This window comes from Ictidomys tridecemlineatus, chromosome 6 (assembly GCF_052094955.1).
Source record: "Ictidomys tridecemlineatus isolate mIctTri1 chromosome 6, mIctTri1.hap1, whole genome shotgun sequence".
Classification (NCBI taxonomy): Eukaryota; Metazoa; Chordata; class Mammalia; order Rodentia; family Sciuridae; genus Ictidomys; species Ictidomys tridecemlineatus.
The window spans coordinates 100,511,464-100,536,353 of record NC_135482.1 but is presented as its reverse complement, the minus strand read 5'-3'; the positions used below and the strand labels follow the sequence as shown (position 1 = coordinate 100,536,353).

The 24,890-nt window shown below is 65.4% G+C and overlaps 1 long non-coding RNA gene across 1 annotated transcript in view; it reads left to right on the top strand.

Annotated features, from left to right (window-relative positions):
• Positions 1-24,890, top strand: part of LOC144378395 (uncharacterized) — a 44,100-nt gene that overhangs the window by 15,660 nt on the left and 3,550 nt on the right. The window lies entirely within an intron of this gene.

Below are 24,890 nucleotides of genomic sequence, written 5' to 3'. Positions count from 1 at the left end.
CCCATGGCCCTCTTCCCCCGACCCTGCTCCCTCTGATCCTGTTCCCCTGGGCCTTGCTCCTCCTGGCCCTGCTTGCTTGGATCCTGGTCCTGGGCCCTGGTCCCCCTGGTTTTGCTCCCCATGGGCCCTGCTTCCCTAGTACTGCTCCATCTGGCCCTACTCCTTGTGGGCTCTGCTCCCACTAGCCCTGATCTCCTGGGCCCTGCTCCCCCTGATCCTCCTCTCTCTGGGCCCTGCTCCCCCCGGTCCTGCTCCTCCCGGACCCTGTTCCACCTGTCCCTGCTCCCCTGGGACCAACTCCCCCCAGTCCTGTACCCCTGGGACCTACTCTCCCTGGTTCTGCTCCCACTGGGCCCTGAGTTCCCTTGGCCCGACTCCCCCTGGGCCCTGCTCCACCTGGGTCCTGCTCCACCTGGTCTTGATTCCCTGGGCCTTCTTCCCCTACACCTAATCCCCTGGCACAGCTCCCCTGGCCCTGATTCCTTGGTCCCTCTCCTCCAGGCCCTGCTCCCTCTCATCCTGCTCCCCCCTGGTCCTGCTCCCACAGGACTAGCTCCCTCTTGTTCTGCTCCCCCTAGGCTCCCCTCCCACTGGGCCCAGCTCCCCCTCAGCCCTGCTCCCCCTGGTCCTGCTTCCCTTTGCCTTCCTTTCCTTGGCCTTGCTCCCCCTGGCACTGTTCCCCGTGGCCCTGTATTCCTGGGCCCTATTCCCGCTGGGCCCTTCTTTCCCTGAGCCCTGCTCCCCATGGACTTGCTCCCCATGGGCCCTGCTCCCCAAGGACCTTCTCCCCATGTCCTTCTTTCTCCTGGGCCCTGCTCCCCCTAGCCCTTAATCCCCTTGCCCTGCTTCCCCTGGGCCACCTCCCCCGGGCACAACACCCCCTGGTTCCGCTCTCCTTGGGCCCTTCTCCTCCTAGCCCTGCTCCTTCTAGCCCTTTTCTCCCTGGCTCAGCTCCCACTAGCTCTGCTCCCCTGGGCCCTGCTCCTCTAAAACCTGCACCCCTGGCCCTGCATCCCCTTGCCCAGCTTCCCCTGTGTCCTGCTACCCCTGGCCCTGCTCCACTTGGCTATGCTCTCTCTGATCCTGCTACCTCTGGGCTCTGCTCTTCCTTTCCATGCTTCCACGGGCCCAGCTTCACCCTGGGATCTGCTCCCCATGGACTCTGCTCCCCCTGGGCCCTGCTCCCCCTTGGCCCTGTTTCCACTGGTCCTGATCCCCTGAGTCCTGCTTCCCTGGACCCTGCTCCCACAACCCCTGTTCCCCTGGGCCAAGTTCCCAATGGTCATGGTCCCCCTGGCCCCACTCACTCTGGCCTTGCTCCCCTGGGCCTACTCCCTCCAGTCCTGCTCCCCTGGGCACTCTCCATCTGGTTCTGCTCCTCCTGGGCCCTGTTTTTATAGACCCTACATTACCTGGGCCCTACTCCCCCCCGCCATGCTCCCCTGGGCCTTACTCCCTCTGGTCCTGCGTCCCTTGGGCCCTGCTCCTCCTGGTGCTATTCCCCTGGGCCCTGCTCCTCCCTGGGCTGAGCCCTCTCTGGACCCTGCTCCCCATTGGCCCTGTCTCCCTGGTTCAGTTTCCCCAGTCCCTGCTCACTGTGGCCCTGTTCCCTCTGACCCTACTCCCCCTGGCCGTGTTTCCCCTGGCTTTGCTTCCCTGGGCCTGGTTCCCATGGACCCTCTCCCTCTGGTCCTGCTTTTCTGGCACTGCTCCCCCCTTGCTCTGCTCCCTGGGACCTGCTCCCCTGGGACTTGCTTTCTATGGCCCTGCTCTGCTAGGCCCTTCTTCCCCTGTGTCTTGCTTCCCCTGGCCCTGCACCTCTGGGCCCTGCTCTCCTAGGCCATGCTCCCTCTGGTCCTGCTTTCCTGGGCCCTGATCCCCCTGGCCCTAATCTCCTGGTCCTGCTCTCCTTGCGACCTACTACACCTGGTCCTGACCCCATGGTCCTGCTTTCTTGCGCACTGCTCCCCAGGCCCTGCTCCCCTGGGCTATCCTCCTCCTGGCCTTGCTCCCCTGAGCCCTGCTCCTCCCTGTGCAAAGCTCTCCCTGGGCCCTGCTCCCCCTTGGCTCTGCTCCCCCTGGTTTTGCTTCCCCAATCCCCGCACCCTCTGGGCCTGCTCCCCCGGCCATGTTCTTCCCAGGGCTGTGCTCTCTCTGGTCCTGCTTTGCTGGGCACTTCTCCCCATGGCGTTGCTCCCCATAGGCTCTGTTCCCCGGGCCCTAATCCCCTTGGTCCTGCTATCCTTTGGCCCTGATCCACCTTTTCCTGCTATCCATTGGCCTGCTCCCCATGGGCCCAGCTTCCCTGGGCCCTGCTCCCTCTGGTCCTGCTTTCCTGGCCAGTGCTCCCCATAACTCTGTTCCTCTGGGACCTGCTCCCCCTGTCCCTGCTCCCCTGGGCCCTGAAACCCCTGTGTCCTGCTCCCCCTGGCCCTGCTCCCATGGGCTCTGCTCCGCTGGGCCATGCTCCCTCTGGTCCTGCATTCCCGGGATCCTGCTCCCCCTGGTCCTGCTTCATCAGACTCCACTCCCTCTGGCCCTGCTCCCCTAGACCCTACTCCCTCTAGCCCTGCTCTCCTGGGCCGTGCTCCTCTCTGGCCCTGCTCCTCTGGGCCCTGCTCCTCCTTGTGCTCCATTCCCACTGGCCCCTGACACCCTGGGTCCTGTTCCTCCTGGTCCTGCTTCATAGCACCCTGCTCCCTCTGGCCCTGTTCCCCTGGCAATATTCCCCTTAGCCCTGCTCCCCTGGGCCCTGTTCCTCCCTGGGCCCTGCTCCCTCTGGTCCTGCTTCCCTGGGCGCTGCTCCCCCTGGTCCTGCTTCATAGTACCTCGCTCACTCTGGCCCTGTTCCCCTGGCCCTGTTCCCCTTGGCCCTGCTTCCCTGGGCCCTGTTCCTCCCTGGGGCCTGCTCCCTCTGTTCCTACTTCCCTGGGTGCTGCTCCCCCTGACATTGCTCCCATTGGCCCTGCTCTCCCTGGCCCCTGCTCTCTCTGGTGCTGCTTTACTAGGCACTTCTCCTCCTAGCTCTGCTCCACTGGGCCCTGCTCCCATGGGACCTTGTCTCACTGGTCCTGATCCCTGGGGCCTGCTACTCTTGTGTCTGGCTCCCCTGGGCCCTGCTCCCCTGGGCCAGGCTATACCCTGGCCCAGCTTCCCTAGGCCATTCTCCCTCTGGTCCTGCTCCCCCTAGGCCCTGATACTCATGGTTCTGCTCCCCATGGGCCTGCTTCCTTCTAGGCTCTGCCCCATATATGCCCTGCTCTCCTTTGACCCTGCTCCTTCTGGTCCTGCTTCACTGGACTCTGCTCCATTTGGCCCTGCTCCTTCTGGCTGTGTTCCCCCTAGCCCTGCTCCCCTGGGCCCTGTTCACCTAAACACCGCTCCCTATGGTCCTGCTTTCCTAGGCCTTGCTCCCTAAGGCCCTTCTCCCTTGGGCCCTCCTCTCCTGGGCCTGCTCTGCTAGGCCCTGCTCCTGCTGAGCCCTGCTCTCCTGAGCCCTGCTCCCCCTCGTCCATTTCTCTCCCTGGGCCCTGCTCCCCCAGGCCCTTAACCCCTTACTGTGCTTCTCAAGGGCCCTGTTCCCCCTGACCCTGCTCCCCCTTTCCCTGCTTCTCCTGGGCCTGCTTCCCCAGGCCCTTCTTCCCTTGGTACTGCTCTCCCTGGGCCCTTCTCCTTTGACCCTGCTCCCCTGGCCCTTGTATCCCTGGCTCTACTCCCTCTGGTTCTGCTCCCCTGGACCCTGCTCCTCTGCGATCTGCTCGCCCTGTCCCTGCTACCCTGGGCCCTACTCCCCCTGAATATTTCTCCTCCTGGCCCTGCACCCCTGTGCCCACAAACCCCTGTGTCCTGCTTCGCCTGGCCATGCTCCCCATGGGCCCTGCTCTTCCTGGCCCTAATCCCCTGGCCCTGCTCGCCCTGTCCCTGCTGTCCTGGGCCCTGCTTTTCCTGGCCCTGCTCCCCTGGGCCATGGTCCTCCAGGGCCCTGATTCCCTGTGCCCTAATCCCCATGGACCCTTCTTCCCTTGGGCCCTGCTCCCCTGGTCTTGCTCCTCATGGGCCCTGCTCACCAGGCCCTGTTCCCCCTGGCCCTGGTCCCCCTGGCCCTGGTCCCTGGGTCTTAATGCCCTGTGCCGTGCTCCCCACTGCCCCCCACCCCCGGCCCTACAACTCTGGGCCCTGTTCCCCCCTGGGCCCTGCTCCTCTGGGCCCTGCTCCCATCTGTGCTCCACTCCCTCTCGGTGCTGTTCCCCCTTGATCCTGTTCCCCCTGGCTCTGCTCCCCTGGGCCATGATTCCTCTGGTCTTTCTTTCCTGGGCCCTGCTCCTCCTGGCCCTGCTCCCTGTGGGCCCTGCTCTTTCTGGCCCTAATCCTCTGGCCATTCTCCCCTGGGCCTTGCTCCCCTGGGCCCTTGTCTACTGATTTCTGCTTCTTCTGGGTCTGTTCTGCTGGGCCCTGCTCCCCATAGGTTCTGCTCTTCTGCGCCTTATCCCCATAGTACTTATCTCCCTGGGCCCTTATCCCCCAGGGACCTGTTCCGCCTGGTCTTTATCCCCATGGGACTTTCTCCCGTGGGCCCTTCTCCCCATGTTTCCTGTTTCTCCTTTCCCTGATACCCCTGTCCCTGCTCCACCTTTCCCTGAATCTATGGGCCTGCTCCTTGGGAACTGCTCCCCCTTGTACTGGTCTCATTGGTCCCTTGTCCCCTGGTCTGCTCCCCCTGGCCCTTTCCTCCATGGCTCTGCTCCCCGTGGCCCTGATTCCCTGGACACTGCTTCTCTGGGACCTACTTTACATTGCCCTACTCCCCTGAGCCCTGCATCCACTTGTCCTTCTTCCCCTGGCCCTGCTCCCCATAGGCCCTGCTCTTCCTGGCCCTAATCCCCTTGCCCTGCTCCCCCTGGCCCTGCTCATTTGGGCCCTGCTTTTCCTGGCCCTGCTTCCCTTGGCCATGGTCCTCCAGGGCCCTGCTTTTCTGTGCCCTATTCCCCATGGACCCTTCTTCCCTTGGGCCCTGCTCCCCTTGTCTTGCTCCTCATGGGCCCTGCTCACCGGGCCCTGTTCCCCCTGGCCCTGGTCCCCCTGGCCCTGGTCCCTGGGCCTTAATCCCCTGTGCCGTGCTCCCCACTGCCCCCCAACCCCGGCCCTACACCTCTGGGCCATGTTCCCTCTTATCCTACTCACCCCTGGACCCTGCTCCTCTGGTCCCTGCTCCCGTCTGTGCTCCACTCCCTCTCGGTGCTGTTCCCCCTTGATCCTGTTCCCCCTGGCTCTACTCCCCTGGGCCATGATTCCTCTGGTCTTTCTTTCCTGGGCCCTGCTCCCCCTGGCCCTGCTCCCTGTGGGCCCTGCTCTTCCTGGCCCTAATCCTCTGGCTATTCTCCCCTGGGCCTTGCTCCCCTGGGCCCTTGTCTACTGATCCCTGCTTCCCCTGGGCCTTTTCTGCTGGGCCCTGCTCCCCATAGTTTCTGATCTTCTGCACCCTGATCACCCTAGGCACTTATCCCCCTGGCCTTTATCCCCGTGGGACCTGTTCCCACTGGTCTTGCTCCCCATGGGACCTTCTCCCGTTGGCCCTTCTCCCCATGTTTCCTGTTTCTCCTTTCCCTGATACCCCTGTCCCTTCTCCCCCTTTCCCTGAATCTATGGGCCTGCTCCTTGGGACCTGCTTCCCCTGGTACTGCTCTCCCTGGGCCCATGTCCCCTGGTCTGCTACCCCTGGACCTTTCCTCCATGACTCTGCTCCCCCTGGCCCAGATTCCGTGGACACTGCTCCTCTGGGACCTACTCCCCCTTGCCCTACTCCCCTGGGCCCTGCGCCCACTTGTCCTTCTTTCCTTGGCCCTGCTCCCCAGGCGCCCTTCTCTTCCTGGCCCTAATTCCCTTGCCCTGCTCACCCTGGCCCTGCTCATTTGGGCCATGCTGCTCCTGGGCCCTACTCCCCTGTTCTCTACTACCCCCTGGGCCCTTCTCTGCCTGGGTCCTGCTCCCCCTGGTCTTGCTTCCCATGGGCCCTCTTCTCCGGGCCCTTCTCCCACTGTTAACTGCTCCCCCTGGCCCTGCTCCCTCTTACCCTGTTTCCTCTGAGCCTGCTCCCCATGGTACATCTCTTCCTGGACCATTAATCCCCTGCCACTGCTCCCCCTGGGACTCTTCTCCCTGGCTCTGCTCCCCCTGGCTCTGTACCCCTGGGCCCTGGTCTTCTGGGACCTGCTCCCCTGGACCATGCTCCCCTGGGCCCTGTTTCCCATATGTCCTGCACCACCTTGCTATGCTCCCCTGGCCCTGCACCCCATGTTTCCTGCTCCCCCTGGCCCTGCTCCCCTGGATCCTTTACCCCAAGTGTCCTGCTCCCCCTTGCCCTGCTCCCTTGAGCCATGCTCCCTCTGGTCCTGCTCCCCCTGGGCCCTGCTCCCCTAGGCCTTGCTCCACCTTGGGGTCCAATTTCCCTGGGCCCTGCTCCCCCTTTACCTTACTCCTCCTAGTCCTGCTTCCCTGTGCCCTGCTCCCTGTGGACCCCTCCCCCTGGCCCTACTTCCCCTGGATCTTCTCCCCATGGTATTGCTGTTCCTGAGCCCTTCTCCCCTTGGCCCTTTTCCCCCTATCCCCAATTCCCCTGGCCCTGCTCCCCATGGGCCCTGCTCCCCTGGCCCTACTCCCTGTTGGCTCTGCTCCTACTAGCCCTGCTCATCTGGGACCTGCTCCCCTTGATCCTCCTATCTCTTGGTCCTGCTCCACCTTGTCCTGCTCCCCCTAGCCCTTCTGCACTGGCCCTGCTCCCCTGCGCCCTACTCCCTCAAGACTTGCTCCCCTAGGCCCTGCTACCGTTGCTTCTGCTTCTCCTGGGCCCTGGTCCCCCTAGACCTCACTCTCCCTGAGTCCTGGTCCCCTCTGGCCCTGCTCCCCTTGGCAGTGTTCCCTCTAAGCCTGCTCGCCTAGGCCCTGCTCCCCTGAGCCCTGCTCCCTCTGTTCCTGATTTCTTGGTCCCTTATCCCCCTGTCACTGCTCCCCATGGGTCCTGATCCTTCTGGCCCTGATCCCATGATCCTGTTCTCCTTGGGCCCTGCTCCACTTGGACCTGCTCTGCATGGCCCAGTTCTTTCTTGCCCTAATCCCTTGGCCCTGCTCCCCCTGGCCCTGCTCCCCAGGTTCCTGCTCTCCTGGTACCTGCTTCCCCTGGTCCTGCACACCTGGGCCCTGCTCCCCCTGGGGCCTACTCCCTGTGGTCCCTGCTCCCCATGGGCTTGCTCCACATGGGTGGTGCTACCCCGGGACCTGCTACCCCTGATCCCTGCTTCTCATGTGCCCTGCTCCTCATGGCCCTGGTCTCTTGGCCCTTGCTCCAACCTGGGCTCTGCTCCCCCATGGCCTCCTCTTTCCCTGAGTCCTGCTCCCCTTTGGCCCTGCTCTCCATGGTCGTGGTTTTCCAGGCCCCGCTCGCTCTGGCCCTGCTCCCCATGGCCCTCTTGCCCCTCACCCTGCTCCCTCATATCCTATTCCCCTGGGCCTTTCTCCTCCTGGCCCTGCTTGCTTGGATCCTGCTCCTGGGCCCTTCTCCCCCTGGTCCTGCACCCCATGGGCCCTGCTTCCCTAGTCCTGCTCCACCTGGCCCTACTCCTTGTGGGCTCTGCTCCCACTAGTCCTGATATCCTGGGCACTGCTCCCCCTGATCTTCCTCTCTCTGGGCTCTGCTTCTCCCCGTCCTGCCCTCCCTGGACCCTATTCCACCTGTCCCTGCTCCCCTGTGACCAACTCCCCCCAATCCTCTACCCCTAGTCCCTGCTCTCCCTGGATCTGCTCTCCCTGGGCCCTTATTTCCCTGGGCCCCACTCCCCCTGGGCCCTGCTCCACCTGGGTCCTGCTCCACCTGGTCTTGATTCCCTGGGCCTTCTTCCCCTACACCTAATCCCCTGGCACAGCTCCCCTGGCCCTGATTCCCTGGACCCTCTCCTCCAGGCTCTGCTCCCTCTCATCCTGCTGCCCCCTGGTCCTACTCCCACAGGACTTGCTCCCTCTTGTTCTGCTCCCCCTAGGCTCCCCTCCCACTGGGCCCAGCCCCCCCCTCAGCCCTGTTCCCCTGGTCCTGCTTTCCTTTGCCTTGCTATCCTTGGCCTTGCTCTGCCTGGCACTTTTCCCCGTGGCCCTGTATTCCTGGGCCCTATTCCCGCTGGGCCCTTCTTTCCCTGAGGCCTGCTCCCCATGGACTTGCTCCCCATGGGCCCTGCTCCCACAGGCCCTTCTCTTTCTGTCCCTCTTTCTGCTGGGCCCTGCTCCCCCTGACCCTTCATCGCCTTGCCCTGCTACCCCTGGGCCATCTCCCCTGGACATTGCACCCGCTGGTTCTGCTCTCCTTGTGCCCTTCGCCTCCGAGCCCTGCTGCCCCCCTAGACCTTTTCTCCGGGGCCCAGCTCCCACTGGCTCTGCTCCCCTGGGCCCTGTTCCACTAGGACTTGCACCACTGGTGCCCTGCGTCCCCTTGCCCTGCTTCCCCTGTGTCCTGCTACCCCTGGCCCTGCTCCCCTGGACCATGCTCTCTCTGATCCTGCTACCTCTGGGCTGTGCTCTTCCTTAACATGATTCCACAGGCCCTGCTTCACTCTGGGCTCTGCTCCCCCAGGACACTGCTCCCCCTGGGCTTTGCTCCCCCTTGGCTCTGTTACCCCTGGTCCTGATCCCCTGAGTCCTGCTTCCCTAAACTCTGCTCCCACAACCCCTGCTCCCCTGAGCCATGCTCCCAATGGCCATGGTCCCCCTGGCCCCACTCACGCTGGCCTTGCTCCCCTGGACCCTACTCCCTCCAGTCCTTCTCCCCTGGGCACTCTCCATCTGATTCTGCTCCTCCTGGGCCCTGCTTCCATAGACCCCACTCCCCCTGGGCCCTACTCCCCACCGCCATGCTCCCATGGGCCTTACTCCCTCTGGTCCTGCGTCCCTTGGGCCCTGCTCCTTTTGGTGTTATTCCCCTGGGCCCTGCTCCTCCCTGGGCTCAGCTCTCCCTGGACCCTGCTCTTCATTGGCCATGTCCCCCTGGTCCTGCTTCCCCAGACCCTGCTCACTGTGGCCCTGCTCCCTCTGACTCTGCTCCCCCTGGCCATGATTCCCCTGGCCCTGCTCCCCTGGGCCCGGTTCCCGTGGGCCCTGCTCCCTCTTGTCTTGCTTTCCTGGCACTGCTCCCCCCTTTCTCTGCTCCCCTGGGACCTGCTTTTCTGGGACCTGGTTTCCATGACCCTGCTCCCCTGGGCCATTTTTCCCCTGTTTTTTGCTTCCCCTGGCCCTGCACCCCTGGGCCCTGCTCCCCTAGGCCATGCTCCGTCTGGTCCTGCTTTCCTGGGCCCTGATTCTCCTGGCCCTAATCCCTTGGTCTTGCTCTCCTTGCGCCCTACCACACCTGGTCCTGACCCCATGGTCCTGCTTTCCTGAGCACTGCTCCCCCGGCCCTGCTCCCCTGGGCCATGCTCCTCCTGGCCTTGTTCCCCTGAGCCCTGCTCCACCCTGTGCTAAGCTCTCCGTGGGCCCTGCTCCCCCTTGGCTCTGCTCTCCCTGGTTTTGCTTCTTTAGTCCCCTCTCCCTCTGGCCCTGCTAGCCCTGGCCATGTTCTTCCCAGGGCTGTGCTCCCTCTGGTTCTTCTTTCCTGGACACTTCTCCCCATAGCATTGCTCCCCATAGGCTCTGTTCCCCTGGCCCTAATCCCCTGGTCCTGCTATCTTTGGGCCCTGAACCACCTTTTCCTGCTACCCATAGACCTGCTCCCTATGGGCCCAGCTTTCATGGCCCCTTCTCCCTCTGGTCCTGCTTTCCTGGCCAGTGCTCCCCATAACTCTGCTTCTCTGAGACCTGACTCCCCTGGCCCTGCTCCCGTGGGCCCTGCAACTCCTGTGTCCTGCTCCCCTGGGCCCTGAAACCCCTGTGTCCTGCTCCCCATAGCCCTGCTCCCATGTGCTCTGCTCCCCTGGGCCATACTCTCTCTGGTCCTGCTTCCCCGGGGTCCTGCTCCACCTGGTCCTGCTTCACCAGACCCCACTCCCTCTGGCCCTGCTCCCCTAGGCCCTACTCCCTCTAGGCCTGCTTCACTGGGCCCTGCTCCCCTCTGGCCCTGCTCCCCTGGGCCCTGCTCCTCCTTGTGCTCCACTCCCCCTGGGAGCTGCCCACCCTGGGTCCTGTACCCCCTGGTCCTGCTTCATAGCACCCTGCTCCTCTGGCCCTGTTCCCCTGGCCCTGTTCACCCTGGCCCTGCTCCCCTGGGCCCTGTTCTTTCTTGGGGCCTGATCCCTCTGTTCCTGCTTCCCTGGGCGCTGCTCCCCCTGGCATTGCTCCCATGGGCCGTGCTTTCCTGGGACCCTGCTCCCTCTGGTTCTGCTTTCCTAGGCACTGCTCCCTCTAGCTCTCCTCCCCTGTGCCCTGCTCCGCTGGAACCTTCTCTCCCTGACCCTGCTCCATGGGGCCTGCTACTCCAGTGTCTGGCTCCCCTTGGCCCTGCTCCCCTGGGCCATGCTCCCCTGGGCCATGCTATACCCTGGCCAGCTCCCCTAGGCCATTCTCCCTCTGGTCCTGCTCCCCCTAGGCCCTGATACTCATGGCTCTGCTCCCCTTGGCCCTGCTTCCCCCTAGGCTCTGCCCCATCTGTGCCCTGCTCTCCTTTGACCCTGCTCCTTCTGGTCCTGCTTCACTGGACCCTGCTCCACTTGGCCCTGCACCCTCTGGCTGTGTTCCCCCTAGCCCTGCTTCCCTGGGCCCTGTTCACCTAGGCACTGCTCCCTCTGGTCCTGCTTTCCTGGGCCTTGCTCCCTCAGGCCCTTCTCCCTTGGGCCCTGCTCTCCTGGGCCTGCTTCTCCTGGGCCTGCTCTGCTGGGCCCTGCTCCTGCTGAGCCCTGCTCTTCTGAGCCCTGCTCCCCCTGATCCCTTCTCCCCCTGGGCCCTGCCTCCCCCAGTCCCTTAACCCCTTACTCTGCTTGTCCAGGGCCCTGTTCCCCCTGGCCCTACTCCCTTTCCCTGCTTCTCCTGGGCCTGCTTCCCCAGACCCTGCTCCCCTTGGTACTGCTCTCCCTGGGCCCTTCTGCACTGACCCTGCTCCCCCTGGCCCTTGTATCACTGGCTCTACTCCCTCTGGTTCTGCTCCCCTGGACCCTGCTCTTCTGCAATCTGCTCACCCTGTCCCTGCTACCCTGGGCGCTAATCCCCCTGAATATTTCTCCCCTGGCCTTGAACCCCTGTGGCCAGCAAGCCCTGTGTCCTGCTTCTCCTGGCCCTGCTCCCCATGGGCCCTGCTCTTCCTGGACCTAATCCCCTGGTCCTGCTCGCCCTGTCCCTGCTATGCTGGGCCCTGCTTTTCCTGGCCCTGCTCCCCTGGGCCATGGTCCTCCAGGGCCCTGGTTCCCTGTGCCCTACTCCCCATGGACCCTTCTTCCCTTGGGCCCTACTCCCCTGATCTTGCTCCTCATGGGCCCTACTCACCGGGCCCTGTTTCCCCTGGCCCTGGTCCCCCTGGCCTTGGTCCCTGGGCCTTAATCCCCTGTGCCGTGCTCCCCACCGCCCCCCACCCCCGGCCCTACACCTCTGGGCCATGTTCCCTCTTATCCTGCTCACCCCTGGACCCTGCTCCTCCGGGCCCTGCTCCCATCTGTGCTCCACTCCCTCTCGGTGCTGTTGCCCCTTGATCCTGTTCCCCCTGGCTCTGCTCCCCTGGGCCATGATTCCTCTGGTCTTTCTTTCCTGGGCCCTGCTCCCCCTGGCCCTGCTCCCTGTGGGCCCTGCTCTTCCTGGCCCTAATCCTCTGGCTATTCTCCCCTGGGCCGTGCTCCCCTGGGCCCTAGTCTACTGATCCCTGCTTCCCCTGGGCCTGTTCTGCTGGGCCCTGCTGTCAATATGTTCTGCTCTTCTGCGCCCTGATCCCCCTAGGCCATTACCCCTGGGCCTTTATCCCCCTGGGCCCTGTTTCCACTGGTCATGCTCCCCATGGGACCTTCTCCCGTTGGCCCTTCTCCCCATGTTTCCTGTTTCTCCTTTCCCTGATACCCCTGTCCCTTCTCCCCATTTCCTTGAATCTATGGGCCTGCTCCTTGGGACCAGCTCCCTCTGGTACTGCTCTCCCTGGGCCCATGTCCCCTGGTCTGCTCCCCCTGGCCCTTTCCTCCATGACTCTGCTCACCCTGGCCCTGATTCCCTGGACACTGCTCCTGTGGGACCTACTCCCCCTTGCCCTACTCCCCTGGGCCCTGCATCCACTTGTCCTTCTTCCCTTGGCCCTGCTCCCCAGGGGCCCTGCTCTTCCTGGCCCTAATCCCCTTGCCCTGCTCCCCCTGGCCCTGCTCATTTGGGCCATGCTGCTCCTGGGCCCTACTCCCCTGTTCTCTACTACCCCCTGGGCCCTTCTCTGCCTGGGCCCTGCTCCCCCTGGTCTTGCTCCCCATGGGCCCTCTTCTCCGGGCCCTTCTCCCACTGTTAACTGCTCCCCCTGACCTTGATCCCTCTTACCCTGTTTCCTCTGAGCCTGCTCCCCATGGTACATCTCTTCCTGGGCCATTAACCCCCTGGCACTGCTCCCCCTGGCACTCTTCTCCCTGGCTCTGCTCCCCCTGGCTCTGCACCCCTGGGCCCTGGTCTTCTGGGTCCTGCTCCCCTGGGCCATGCTCCCCTGGGCCCTGTTTCCCATATGTCCTTCTCCCCCTGGCCATGCTCCCCTGGCCTTGCACCCCATGTGTCCTGCCCCCCCTGGCCCTGCTCCCCTGGGCCCTGTACCCCAAGTGTCCTGCTCCCCCTTGCCCTGCTCCCGTGGGCCATGCTCCCTCTGGTCCTGCTCCCCCTGCGCCCTGCTTTCCTAAGGCCCTGCTCCACCCTGGGCTCCAATTTCCCTGGGCCCTGCTTCCCTGGGCCCTGCTTCCCCTGGAACTTCTCCCCTTGGTATTGCTGTCCCTGAGCCCTTCTCCTCTTGGCCCTTTACCCCCTTTCCCCAATCCCCCTGGCCCTGCTCCCCATGGGCCCTGCTCTTCTGGTCCCACTCCCTGTTGGCTCTGCTCCCCCTAGCCCTGCTCATCTGGGACCTGCTCTCCTTGATCCTTCTATCTCTTGTTCCTGCTCCACCATGTCCTGCTCCCCCCATCCCTGCTGCACTTGCCCTATTCCCCTGGGCCCTACTCCCTCAAGTCTTGCTCCCCTGTGCCCTGCTACCCTTGGTTCTGCTCCTCCTGGGCCCTGGTCCCCCTAGAACTCACTCTCCCTGAGTCCTGGTCCCCTCTGGCTCTGCTCCCCCTGGCCCTGTTCGCTCTAAGCCTGCTCGCCTAGGCCCTGCTCCCCTGCGCCCTGCACCCTCTGGTCCTGATTTTTTGGTCCCTTATCCCCCTGTCACTGCTCCCCATGGGTCCTGATCCTCCTGGCCCTGATCGCATGGTCCTGCTCTCCTTGGGCCCTGCTCCACTTGGTCCTTCTCCCCATGGCCCAGCTCCTTTTGCCCCTAATCCCTTGGCCCTGTTCCCCCTGGCCCTGCTCCCCAGGTCCCTGCTCTCCTGGTCCCTGCTTCCCCTCATCCTGCACCCCTGGGCCCTGCTCCACCTGGGGGCTCCTCCCTTTGGTCCCTGCTCCCCATGGGCTTGCTCCACATGGGTGGTGCTACCCCGGGTCCTGCTACCCCTGATCCCTGCTTCACATGTGCCTTGCTCCTCATGGCTTTGGTCTCTTGAGCCCTGCTCCATACTGGGCTCCCCTCCCCCATGGGCTCCGCTCCCCCTGAGTCCTGCTCCCCCTTGGCCCTGCTCTCCATGGTTCTGGTTTTCCAGGCCCCGCTTACTCTGGCCCTGCTCCCCATGGGCCTCTTCCCCCTGACCCTGCTCCCTCTGATCCTGTTCCCCTGGGCCTTGCTCTTTCTGGCTCTGCTTGCTTGGACCCTGCTCCTGGGCCCTGCTCCCTATGGTCCTGCTCCCCATGGGCCCTGCTTCCCTAGTCCTGCTCCATCTGGCCCTACTCCTTGTAGGCTCTACTCCCACTAGCCTTGATCTCCTGGGCCCTTCTCCCCCGATCCTCCTCTCTCTGGGCCCTGCTCCCCCCGGTCCTGCTCTCCCTGGTCCCTGTTCCACCTGGCCCTGCTCTCCTGGGACCAACTCCCCCCTGTCCTCTACCCCTGGGCCCTGCTCTCCCTGGTTCTGCTCCCCCTGGGCCCTGATTTCCCTGGGCCCCACTCCCCCTGGGCCCTGCTCCACCTGGGTCCTGCTCCACCTGGTCTTGCTTCCCTGGGCCTGCTTCCCCTAGACCTCTTCCCCTGGCACAGCTCCCCTGGCCCTGATTCCCTGGACCCTCTCCTCCAGGCCCTGCTCCCTGTCATCGTGCTCCCCCTTGGTCCTGCTACCACAGGACTTCCTGCCCCCTGGTTCTGCTCTCCCTGGGCTCCCCTCCCACTGGGCCCAGCTCCCCCTCAGCCCTGCTCCCCCTGGTCCTGCTTCCCTTTGCCTTGCACTCCTTGGCCTTGCTCCCCCTGGCACTGTTCCCCCTGGCCCTGTATTCCTGAGCCCTATTCCCACTGGGCCCTTCTTTCGCTGAGCCCTGCTCCCCATGGACTTGCTCCCCATGGGCCCTGCACCCCAGGCCCTTCTCCCCCTGTCCCTCTTTCTCCTGGGCCCTGCTCCCCCTGGCCCTTCATCCCCGTGCCCTGCTTCCCCTGGGCCAGCTCCCCCAGGCACTGCACCACCTGGTTCCGCTCTCCTTGGGCCCTTCTCCACCTAGCCCTGCTCCCCCTAGCCCTTTTCTCCCTGCCTCAGCTCCCACTGGCTCTGCTCCCCTGGGCCCTGCTCCTCTAGGACCTGCTCCCCCTGGCCCTGCATCCCCTTGCCCTGCTTCCCCTGTGTCCTGCGACCCCTGGCCCTGCTCCCCTGGGCCATGCTCCCTCTGATCCTGCTCCCTCTGGGCTCTGCTCCTCCTTGCCATGCTTCCACGGGCCCTGCTTCACCCTGGGCTCTGCTGCCCCTGGGCTCTGATCCCCCTGGGCCCTTCTCCCCCTTGGCCCTGTTCCCCCTGGTCCTGATCCCCTGAGTCCTGCTTCCCCAGACCCTGCTCCCCCAACCCCTGGTCCCCTGGGCCATTCTCCCAATGGCCATGATCCCCCTGGCCCCACTCACCCTGGCCTTGCTCCCCATGGCCCTACTCCCTCCAGTCCTGCTCCCCTGGGCCCTCTCACCCTGGTTCTGCTCCTCCTGGGCCCAGCTTCCATAGACCCCACTCCCCCTGGGCTCTAATCCCCCCCGCCTTGCTCCCCTGGGCCTTACTTACTCTGGTCCTGCATCCCTTGGGCCCTGCTCCTCCTGTTGCTATTCCCCTGGGCCCTGCTCCTTTCTGGGCTCAGCTCTCCCTGGACCCCGCTCCCAATTGGCCCTGTCCCCCTGGTCCTGCTTCCCCGGGCCCTGCTCACTGTGGCCCTGGTCCCTCTGACCCTGCTCCCCCTGGCCATGTTCCCCCTCGCCCTGCTCCCCTGGGCCCAGTTCCCATGGGCCCTGCTCCCTCTGATCCTGCTTTCCTGGCACTGCTCCCCCCTTGCTCTGCTCCCCTGGGACCTGCTCCCCTGGGACCTGCTTTCCCTGGTCCTGCTCCCCTGGGCTCTTTTTTCCCCTGTGTCTTGATTCCCCTGGCCCTGCTCCCCTGGGCCCTGCTCACTTGGGCCCTTCTCCGCCTGGGCCCTGCTCCCCCTGGTCTTGCTCCCCATGGGCCCTGTTCCTCGGGACCTTCTCCCCCTGTTAACTGCTCCCCCTGGCCCTACTCCCTCTTACCCTGTTTCCTCTGGGCCTGATCCCCATGGTACTTCTCTTCCTGGGCCATTCTCCCCCTGGCAGTGCTCCCCCTGGCACTCTTCTCCCTGGCTCTGCTCCCCCTGGCTCTGCTCTCCTGGGCCCTGCTCTTCTGGGACTGCTCCCCTGGGCCATGCTCTCCTGTGCCCTGTTTCCCATATGTCCTGCTCCACCTGGCCATGCTCCCCTGGCCCTGCAACCCATGTGTCCTGCTCCCCCTGGCCCTGCTCCCCTAGGCCCTGTACCCCAAGTGTCCTGCTCCCCCTTGCCCTGCTCCCATGGGCCATGCTCCCTCTGGTCCTGCGCCCCCTGGGCCCTGGTCCCCTAGGCCCTGCTCTACCCTGGGCTCCAATTTCCCTGGGCCCTGCTCCCCCTTGACCTTACTCCTCCTAGTCCTGCTTCCCTGTGCCCTGCTCCCTGTGGACCTGCTCCCCCTGGCCCTGCTCCCCTGGGCCCTGCTTCCCTGGGCCCTGCTCCCCCTGGATCTTCTCTCCCTGTATTGCTGTCCCTGAGCCTTTCTCTCCTTGGCCCTTTTCCCCCTATCCCCAATCCCCCTGGCCCTGCTCCCCATGGGCCCTGCTCCCCTGGCCCTACTCCCTGTTGGCTCTGCTCCCCCTAGCCCTGCTATTCTGAGCCCTGCTCCCCTTGATCCTCCTATCCCTTGGTGCTGCTCAACCTTGTCCTGCTCCCTCTGGGGCCCTGCTCCACTGGCCCTGCTCCCCTGGGCCCTACTCCCTCAAGTCTTGCTCCCCTGGGCCCTGCTACACTTGTTTCTGCTCCTCCTGGGCCCTGGGCCCCCTAGACCTCGTTCTCCCTGAGTCCTGGTCCCCTCTGGCCCTGCTCCCCCTGGCCGTGTTCCCTCTAAGCCTGCTCCCCTGGGCCCTGCTTCCCTGCACCCTGCTCCCTCTGGTCCTGATTTCTTGGTCCCTGATCCCCCTGTCACTGCTTCCCATGGGTCCTGATCCTCCTGGCCCTGATCCCATGGTCCTGCTCTGCTTGGGCCCTGCTCCACCTGGTCCTGCTCCCCATGGCCCTGCTCCTTCTGGCCCTAATCCCTTGGCCCTGCTCCCCCTGGCCCTGCTCCCCAGGTCCCTGATCTCCTGGTCCCTGCTTCCCCTGGTCCTGCACCCCTGGGCCCTACTCCCCCTGGGCCCTCCTCCCCGTGGGCCCTGCTCCCCATGGGCTTGCTCCACATGGGTGGTGCTACCCCGGGTCCTGCTACCCCTAATCCCTGCTTCTCATGTACCCTGCTCCTCATGGCCCTGCTCTCTTGGACCCTGCTCCAACCTGGGCTCCGCTCCCCCATGGGCTCCGCTCCCCCTGAGTCCTGCTCCCCCTTGGCCCAGCTCTCCACGGTCCTGGTTTTCCAGGCCCCACTCCCTCTGTCCCTGCTCCCCATGGCCCTCTTCCCCCTGACCCTGCTCCCTCTGATCCTGTTCCCCTGGGCCTTGCTCCTCCTGGCCCTGCTTCCCTGGGCCCTGCTCCCCCAGGCCCTGCTCCCTGGGCCCTGCTCCCCCTGGTCCTGCTCCCCATGGGCCCTGCTTCCCTAGTCCTGCTCCACCTGGCCCTACTCCCTGTGGGCTCTGCTCCCCCTAGCCTTGATCTCCTGGGCCCTGCTCCCCCTGATCCTCCTCTCTCTGGGCCCTGCTCCCCCCGGTCCTGCTCTCCCTGGTCCCTGTTCCACCTGGCCCTGCTCTCCTGGGACCAACTCCCCCCTGTCCTCTACCCCTGGGCCCTGCTCTCTCTGGTTCTGCTTCCCCTGGGCCCTGATTTCCCTGGGCCCCACTCCCCCTGGGCCCTGCTCCACCTGGGTCCTGCTCCACCTGGTCTTGCTTCCCTGGGCCTGCTTCCCCTAGACCTCTTCCCCTGGCACAGCTCCCCTGGCCCTGATTCCCTGGACCCTCTCCTCCAGGCCCTGCTCCCTGTCATCGTGCTCCCCCCTGATCCTGCTCCCACAGGACTTCCTGCCCCCTGGTTCTGCTCTCCCTGGGCTCCCCTCCCACTGGGCCCAGCTCCCCCTCAGCCCTGCTCCCCCTTGTCCTGCTTCCCTTTGCCTTGCTCTCCTTGGCCTTGCTCCCCCTGGCACTGTTCCCCCTGGCCCTGTATTCCTGAGCCCTATTCTCACTGGGCCCTTCTTTCGCTGAGCCCTGCTCCCCATGGACTTGCTCCCCATGGGCCCTGCTCCCCAGGCCCTTCTCCCCCTGTCCCTCTTTCTCCTGGGCCCTGCTCCCCCTGGCCCTTCATCCCCTTGCCCTGCTTCCCCTGGGCCAGCTCCCCCAGGCACTGCACCCCCTGGTTCCGCTCTCCTTGGGCCCTTCTCCACCTAGCCCTGCTCCCCCTAGCCCTTTTCTCCCTGCCTCAGCTCCCACTGGCTCTGCTCCCCTGGGCCCTGCTTCTCTAGGACCTGCTCCCCCTGGCCCTGCATCCCCTTGCCCTGCTTCCCCTGTGTCCTGCGACCCCTGGCCCTGCTCCCCTGGGCCATGCTCCCTCTGATCCTGCTCCCTCTGGGCTCTGCTCCTCCTTGCCATGCTTCCACGGGCCCTGCTTCACCCTGGGCTCTGCTGCCCCTGGGCTCTGATCCCCCTGGGCCCTTCTCCCCCTTTGCCCTGTTCCCCCTGGTCCTGATCCCCTGAGTCCTGCTTCCCCGCACCCTGCTCCCCCAACCCCTGGTCCCCTGGGCCATGCTTCCAATGGCCATGATCCCCCTGGCCCCACTCACCCTGGCCTTGCTCCCCATGGCCCTACTCCCTCCAGTCCTGCTCCCCTGGGCCCTCTCACCCTGGTTCTGCTCCTCCTGGGCCCAGCTTCCATAGACCCCACTCCCCCTGGGCCCTACTCCCCCCGCCTTGCTCCCCTGGGCCTTCCTCCCTCTGGTCCTGCATCCCTTGGGCCCTGCTCCTCCTGTTGCTATTCCCCTGGGCCCTGCTCCTCCCTGGGCTCAGCTCTCCCTGGACCCTGCTTCCCATTGGCCCAGTCCCCCTGGTCCTGCTTCCCCGGGCCCTGCTCACTGTGGCCCTGGTCCCTCTGACCCTGCTCCCCCTGGCCATGTTCCCCCTCGCCCTGCTCCCCTGGGCCCAGTTCCCATGGGCCCTGCTCCCTCTGATCCTGCTTTCCTGGCACTGCTCCCCCCTTGCTCTGCTCCCCTGGGACCTGCTCCCCTGGGACCTGCTTTCCCTGGCCCTGCTCCCCTGGGCCCCTTTTTCCCCTGTGTCTTGATTCCCCTGGCCCTGCTCCCCTGGGCCCTGCTCACTTGGGCCATGCTCCTCCTGGGCCCTGCTCCCCTGTTCTCTACTACCCCCTGGGCCCTTCTCTGCCTGGGCCCTGCTCCCCCTGGTGTTGCTTCCCATGGGCCCTGTTTTCCGGGCCCTTCTCCCCCTGTTAACTGCTCCCCCTGGCCCTACTTCCTCTTACCCTTTTTCCTCTGGGCCTGCTTCCCATGGTACTGGTCTTCCTGGGCCATTCTCCCCCTGGCACTGCTCCCCCTGGCACTCTTCTCCCGGGTGTGCTCCCTCTGGTCCTCTTTACTGTGCACTGGTCCTCATGGCATTGCTCCCTGTAGACTCTGTTACCCTGGCCCTAATCCCCTTTTCCTGCTATCCTTGGGCCCTGCTCCACCTTTTCCTGCTACCCATGGCCCTGCTCCCCATGGCCCCAGCTTCCCTGGGGTCTTCTCCCTCTTTTCCTGCTTTCCTGGCCACTGCTCCCCATAACTCTGCTCCCCTGGGCCCTGCAACCCCTGTGTCCTGCTCCCCCTGGCCCTGCTCCCACTGGCTCTGCTCCCCTGGGCCATGCTCCCTCTGGTCCTGCTTCCCCGGGATCCTGCTCCCCGTGGTCCTGCTTCACCAGACCCCACTCCCTCTGGCCCTGCTCCCCTAGGCCCTACTCCCTCTAGCCCTGCTCCCCTGGGCCCTGCTCCCCTCTGGCCCTGCTCCCCTGGGCCCTGCTCCCCTCTGGCCCTGCTCCCCTGGGCCCTGCTCCTCCTTGTGCTCCAGTCCCCCTGGGCCCTGCACACCCTGAGTCCTGCTCCCCCTGGTCCTGCTTCATAGCACCCTGCTCCCTCTGGCCCTGTTCCCCTGGCCCTGTTCCCCCTTGCCCTGCTCCCCTGGGCCCTGTTCCTTTCTGGGGCCTGCTTTCTCTGGTCCTGCTTCCCTGGGCGCTGCTCCCCCTGGCATTGCTCACCTGGGCCCTGCTCTCCCTGGCCCCTGCTGCCTCTGGTTCTGCTTTCCTAGGCACTGCTCCCCCTAGCTCTGCTCCCCTGGGCACTGCTCCCCTGGGACCTTCTCTCACTGGCCCTGCTCCCTGGGGCCTGCTACTCCTGTGTCTGGCTCCCCTTGGCCCTGCTCCCCTGGGCCCTGCTCCCCTGGGCCATGCTGTACCCTGGCCAAGCTCCCCTAGGCCATATTCCCTCTGGTCCTGCTCCCCCTAGGCCCTGATACTCCTGGCTCTGCTCCCCTTAGCCCTGCTTCCCCCTAGGCTCTGCCCCATCTGTGCCCTCCTCTCCTTTGACCCTGCTCCTTCTGGTCCTGCTTCAGTGGACCCTGCCCCATTTGGCCCTCTGGCTGTGTTCCTCCTAGCCCTGCTCCCCTTGGCCCTGCTCATCTAGGCCTTGCTCCCTCTGGTCCTGCTTTCCTGGGCCTTGCTCCCTCAGGCCCGTCTCCCTTGGGCCCTGCTCTCCTGGGCCTGCTTCTCCTGGACCTGCTCTGCTGGGCCCTGCTCCTGCTGAGCCCTGCTCTTCTGAGCCCTTCTCCCCCTGGTCCCTTCTCTCCCTGGGCCCTCCTCCCCCAGGCCCTTAACCCTTTACTCTGCTCCTCCAGGGCCCTGCTCCCCCTGGCCCTTGTATCCCTGGCTCTTCTCCCTTTGGTTCTGTTCCCCTGGACCCTGTTCCTCTGTGACCTGCTCGCCCTGTCCCTGCTACCCTGGGCCCTGCTCCCCCTGAGTATTTCTCCCCGTGGCCCTGCACCCCTGTGCCCAGCAACCCCTGTGTCTTGCTTCCCCTGTCCCTGCACCCCTGTGCCCAGCAACCCCTGTGTCCTGCTTCCCCTGGCCCTGCTCCCCATGGGCCCTGCTCTTCCTGGCCCTAATCCCCTGGCCCTGCTCGCCCTGGCCCTGCTCTCCTTGGCCCTGCTTCCCCTGTCTCTGCTCCCTTGGGCCATGCTTCTCCTGGGCCCTACTTCCCTGTGCCCTACTCCCCATGGACCCTTCTTCCCTTGGGCCCCTGATCCCCTGGTCTTGCTCCTCATGGGCCCTGCTCACCAGGCCCTGTTCCCCCTGGCCCTGGTCCCCCTGGCCCTGGTCCCTGGGCCTTAATCCCCTGTGCCGTGCTCCCCACCACCACCACCACCCCCACCTCTACACCTCTGGGCCATGTTCCCTCTTATCCTGCTTCCCCCTGGGCCCTGCTCCTCTGGGCCCTGCTCCCGTCTGTGCTCCACTCCCTCTCGGTGCTGCTCCCCCTTGATCCTGTTCCCCCTGGCTCTGCTTCCCTGGGCCATGATTCCTCTGGTCTTTCTTTCCTGGGCCCTGATCCCCCTGGCCCTGCTTCCTGTGGGCCCTGCTCTTCCTGGCCCTAATCCTCTGGCCATTCTCCCCTGGGCCTAGCTCCCCTGGGCCCTTGTCTACTGATCCCTGCTTCCCCTGGGCCTGTTCTGCTGGGCCCTGCTCCCCATCGGTTCTGCTCTTCTGCGCCCTGATCCCCCTAGGCCCTTATCCCCCTGGGCCCTGTTCCCGCTGGTCTTGCTCCCCATGGGCCCTGCTCCCATGGGCCCTTCTCCCCATGTTCCCTGTTTCTCCTTTCCCTGATACCCCTGTCCCTGCTCCCCCTTTCCCTGAATCTATGGGTCTGCTCCTTGGGACCTGCTCCCCCTGGTACGGTACTGCTCTCACTGGGCCCTTGTTCCCTGGTCTGCTCCCCCTGGCCCTTTCCTCCATGACTCTGCTCCCCCTGGCTCTGATTCCCTGGACACTGCTCCTCTGTGACCTGCTTTCCCTGGCCCTACTCCCTGTGGGCCCTGCTACCCCTAGCCTACCTATCCTGGGCCCTGCTCCCCACTGGTTTTCCTTTCCCTGGGCCCTGCTCCACCTGGTCCTTCTCCTCCCCAGCCTTGCTCCCCCTGTCCCTGTTTCCCTGGGCCCAACTCCCCCCAGTTCTGCTCGCCTGGGCCCTGTACGCCTGACCCTGCTCCCTTGTGCCCTGCTCTCCTGGATCCTGCTCTCCTGGGCCCTGCTCTCCTGGCCCTTCTCCCCTTGGCTCTGCTCCCACTGGCCCTGCTCCCCGTGGTCCTTTTCTCCTGGCACTGCTACCACTGGCTCTGCTGCCTTGGGCCCTGCTCCCCTGGGACCTGCTCTCCCTGGTCCTGATCCCTTGGGCCCTGTTCCCCCTATCCTGCTCCCCCTGGCCTTGCTCCCCTGGCCTTGCTCCCCTGGGCCCTGCTCCCACTGTGTCCTGCTTCCCCTGGCCCTGCTACCCTGGGTTGTTCTCCTTCTGGTCCTGCTCCCCATGGGCACTGCACCTCCTGGCCCTGCTACCCTGGGCTATGCTCCACTTGGGCCCTGCTCCCCATGGGTCCAGCTCCCCTGGCCCAGCTCCCCCTGGGCCTAATCCCTATGAGCTCTGCTCCCCCTAGCCCTGCTCTCCTGGGCCCTGCCCCACCTGGTCCTGCTTCTCCCGGGCCCTGCTCCCCCTGGCCTTACTTTCCTGGGCCCTACTCCCCCAAGTCCTGCTCCACTGGGCCCTGGTCCCCCTGTCCCTGCTTCCCTGGGCCCTGCTCTGCTGGGCCCTCTTTCCCCTGCCTCTGTTCCCCTTGGCTCTGCTCCCTCTGTCCCTGCTCCCCTGGCTTTTTTCTCCTGGCACTGCTCCCCCTAGCTCTGATCCTCTGGGTCCTGCTTCCTGTGTACTGCTCCCCCTGGCTCTGGTCCCCTGGGCCCTGCTGTCCTGGTCACTGCTCTAGTCCTCCTCTCTCTGGGCCCTGCTCACATGGTCCTGCTCCTTCCGGGCCCTGCTCCCCCTGGCCCTGCTCCCCTGGGCCCTACACCCCCAGTCCAGCTCCCCTGGGCCCTGCTCCCCCTGGCCCTGCTCCCCTGGGCCCTGCTCTCCTGGGCCCTGCTTCCCCTGGCCCTGCTCCCCCTGGCTCTGCTCCTCTTGGCCCTGCTCCCCTGTATCCTGCTCCCCCTTATCCTGCTCCCTCTGTCTCTGCTCCCCTGGGCCATGCTCCACTGGGCCCTGCTCCTCCCTGGCCCTCCTCCCCTTGGCTGTGCTCCCTCTGGCCCTGATCCCCTGTGCCCTTCTCCCCACTGGGCTTTGCTCCCCCTGGGCCCTGCTCCCCTGTCCTTGCTCCCCCTGTCCCTACTCCATGTGTACTCTGCTCCCCTTAGCCCTGATCTCCTGGGCCCTGCTCCCTGTGGTCCTCCTCTCCCTGGGCCCTGCTCAACCTGTTCCAGCTCTCCCCAGCCCTGCTCCCCCTGGCCCTGCTCCCCTGGGCCCTACTCCCTCCAGTCCTTCTCCCCTGAGCCCTCTCCCCTGGTTCTGCTCCTCCTAGGCCCTGGTCCCCCTGGACCCTGCTCCCCTGGGCCCTGCTCCCTCCTGGCCCTGCTCCCCGAGGCCGCGCTCCCTCTGGCCCTGCTCCCCTTGGCCATGTTCCTCCTGGCCCAGCTCCCCTGTGCCCTGCTCTCTCTGGTTCTGCGTTCCTGGGCCTTGCTCCCCCTGGCACTGCTCCCCATGGGCCCTACTCCCCCTGTTTCTAATCCCCTGATCCTGCTCTCCTTGGGCCCTGCTCCACCTGGTCCTGCTACCCATGGCCCTGCTCCCCTGGGCCCTGCTCATGCTGGGCCCAGCTCCACGGCACCCTTCTTCCCCTGGGCCCTTCTCCCCCTGGGCCATGCTCCACATGGGCCATGCTACCCTAGGCCCAGCTCCCCCTGTTCTCTGTTTCTCCTGGGCCCTGCTCCCCCTGACCCTGCTACCCCTTTCCCTGCTTCCCCCGTGCCTGCTTCCCTGGGCTCTGCTCTCCCTGATACTGCTCTCCCTGGGCCCTGCTCCCACTGTGTCCTGCTCCCCTGGGACCTGCTTCCCTGAGCCATGCACCCATGTGTCCTACTCCCCTTGGTCCTCATCCCCTGAGTCCTGCTCCCCCATGGCCGTGCTCCCTGGGCCCTGCTTCCATAGTTCTGCTCCGCCTGGGCCCTGGTTTCACTTTTCCTCTATCCCCCTGGGCCCTGCTCCCCTTAGGCCCTGCTTGCCCTGGTTCTGTACCCATGGGCCCTGCTCGCTGGCCCTGCTCCCCTGGCCTTACTCCCTGTGGGTTCTGATCCTCCTATCCTTGCTCTCCTGGGCCCTTCTCCCCTTAGGCCTCCTCTCCTTGGGCCCTGCTCCTCCTGGTCCTGCTCCTCCTTGGCCCTGCTCCCCTGGCCCTGCTCCCCTGGGGCCTACTCACCTAGTCCTGCTAACCTGGGCCCTACTCCCCCTAGTCCTGCTACCCTGGGTCCTGCTTCCCCTGGCCCTGCTCCCCCTGGCCATTTTCTCCTTGCTCTGCTCCCCTGGGCCCTGCTCCCCTGGGAACTGCTCTCCCTGGCCCTGCTCCCCTGGGCCCTACTCCCTGTGTGCCCTTCTCCCCCGGCCCTGCTCCCCTGGTCTGTTCTCCCTCTGGTCCTGCTCCCCCAGGGCTCTGTTCCATCTGGCCCTGCTCTCCTGGGCCCTGCTCCCCCATGGCTCCACTCCCCCAGAGCCCTGTTCCCACTTGGCCCTGCTCCTCCTGGTCCTACTTACCCAGGACCCACTCCCTCTGGCCCTGCTCCCCCTGGACCTGTTCCTCCTGGCTCTGCTCATCTGGGTCTTGCTCCCCTGGGCTCTTCTCTCTCTGGTCCTGCTTCCCTGGGCCCTGCTCCTCCTAGCCCTGCTGTCCTGGGCCCTACTCCCTCCTGGCCCTGCTCCCTGGGCCCTGCTCCCCCATGGCCCTACTCCCCTGGGTCCTGTTCCTCTAGGCCGTGCTCCCTCTGGTCTTGCTTTCTTGGTCCCTGCTCCCCATGGCACTACTCCCCATGGGCTCTGCTCCCTTTGGCCCTAATACCTTTCCTGCTTTCCTTGTGACCTGCTTCCCCTGGCCCTAATCCCCTTTCCTGCAATCATTGGGACCT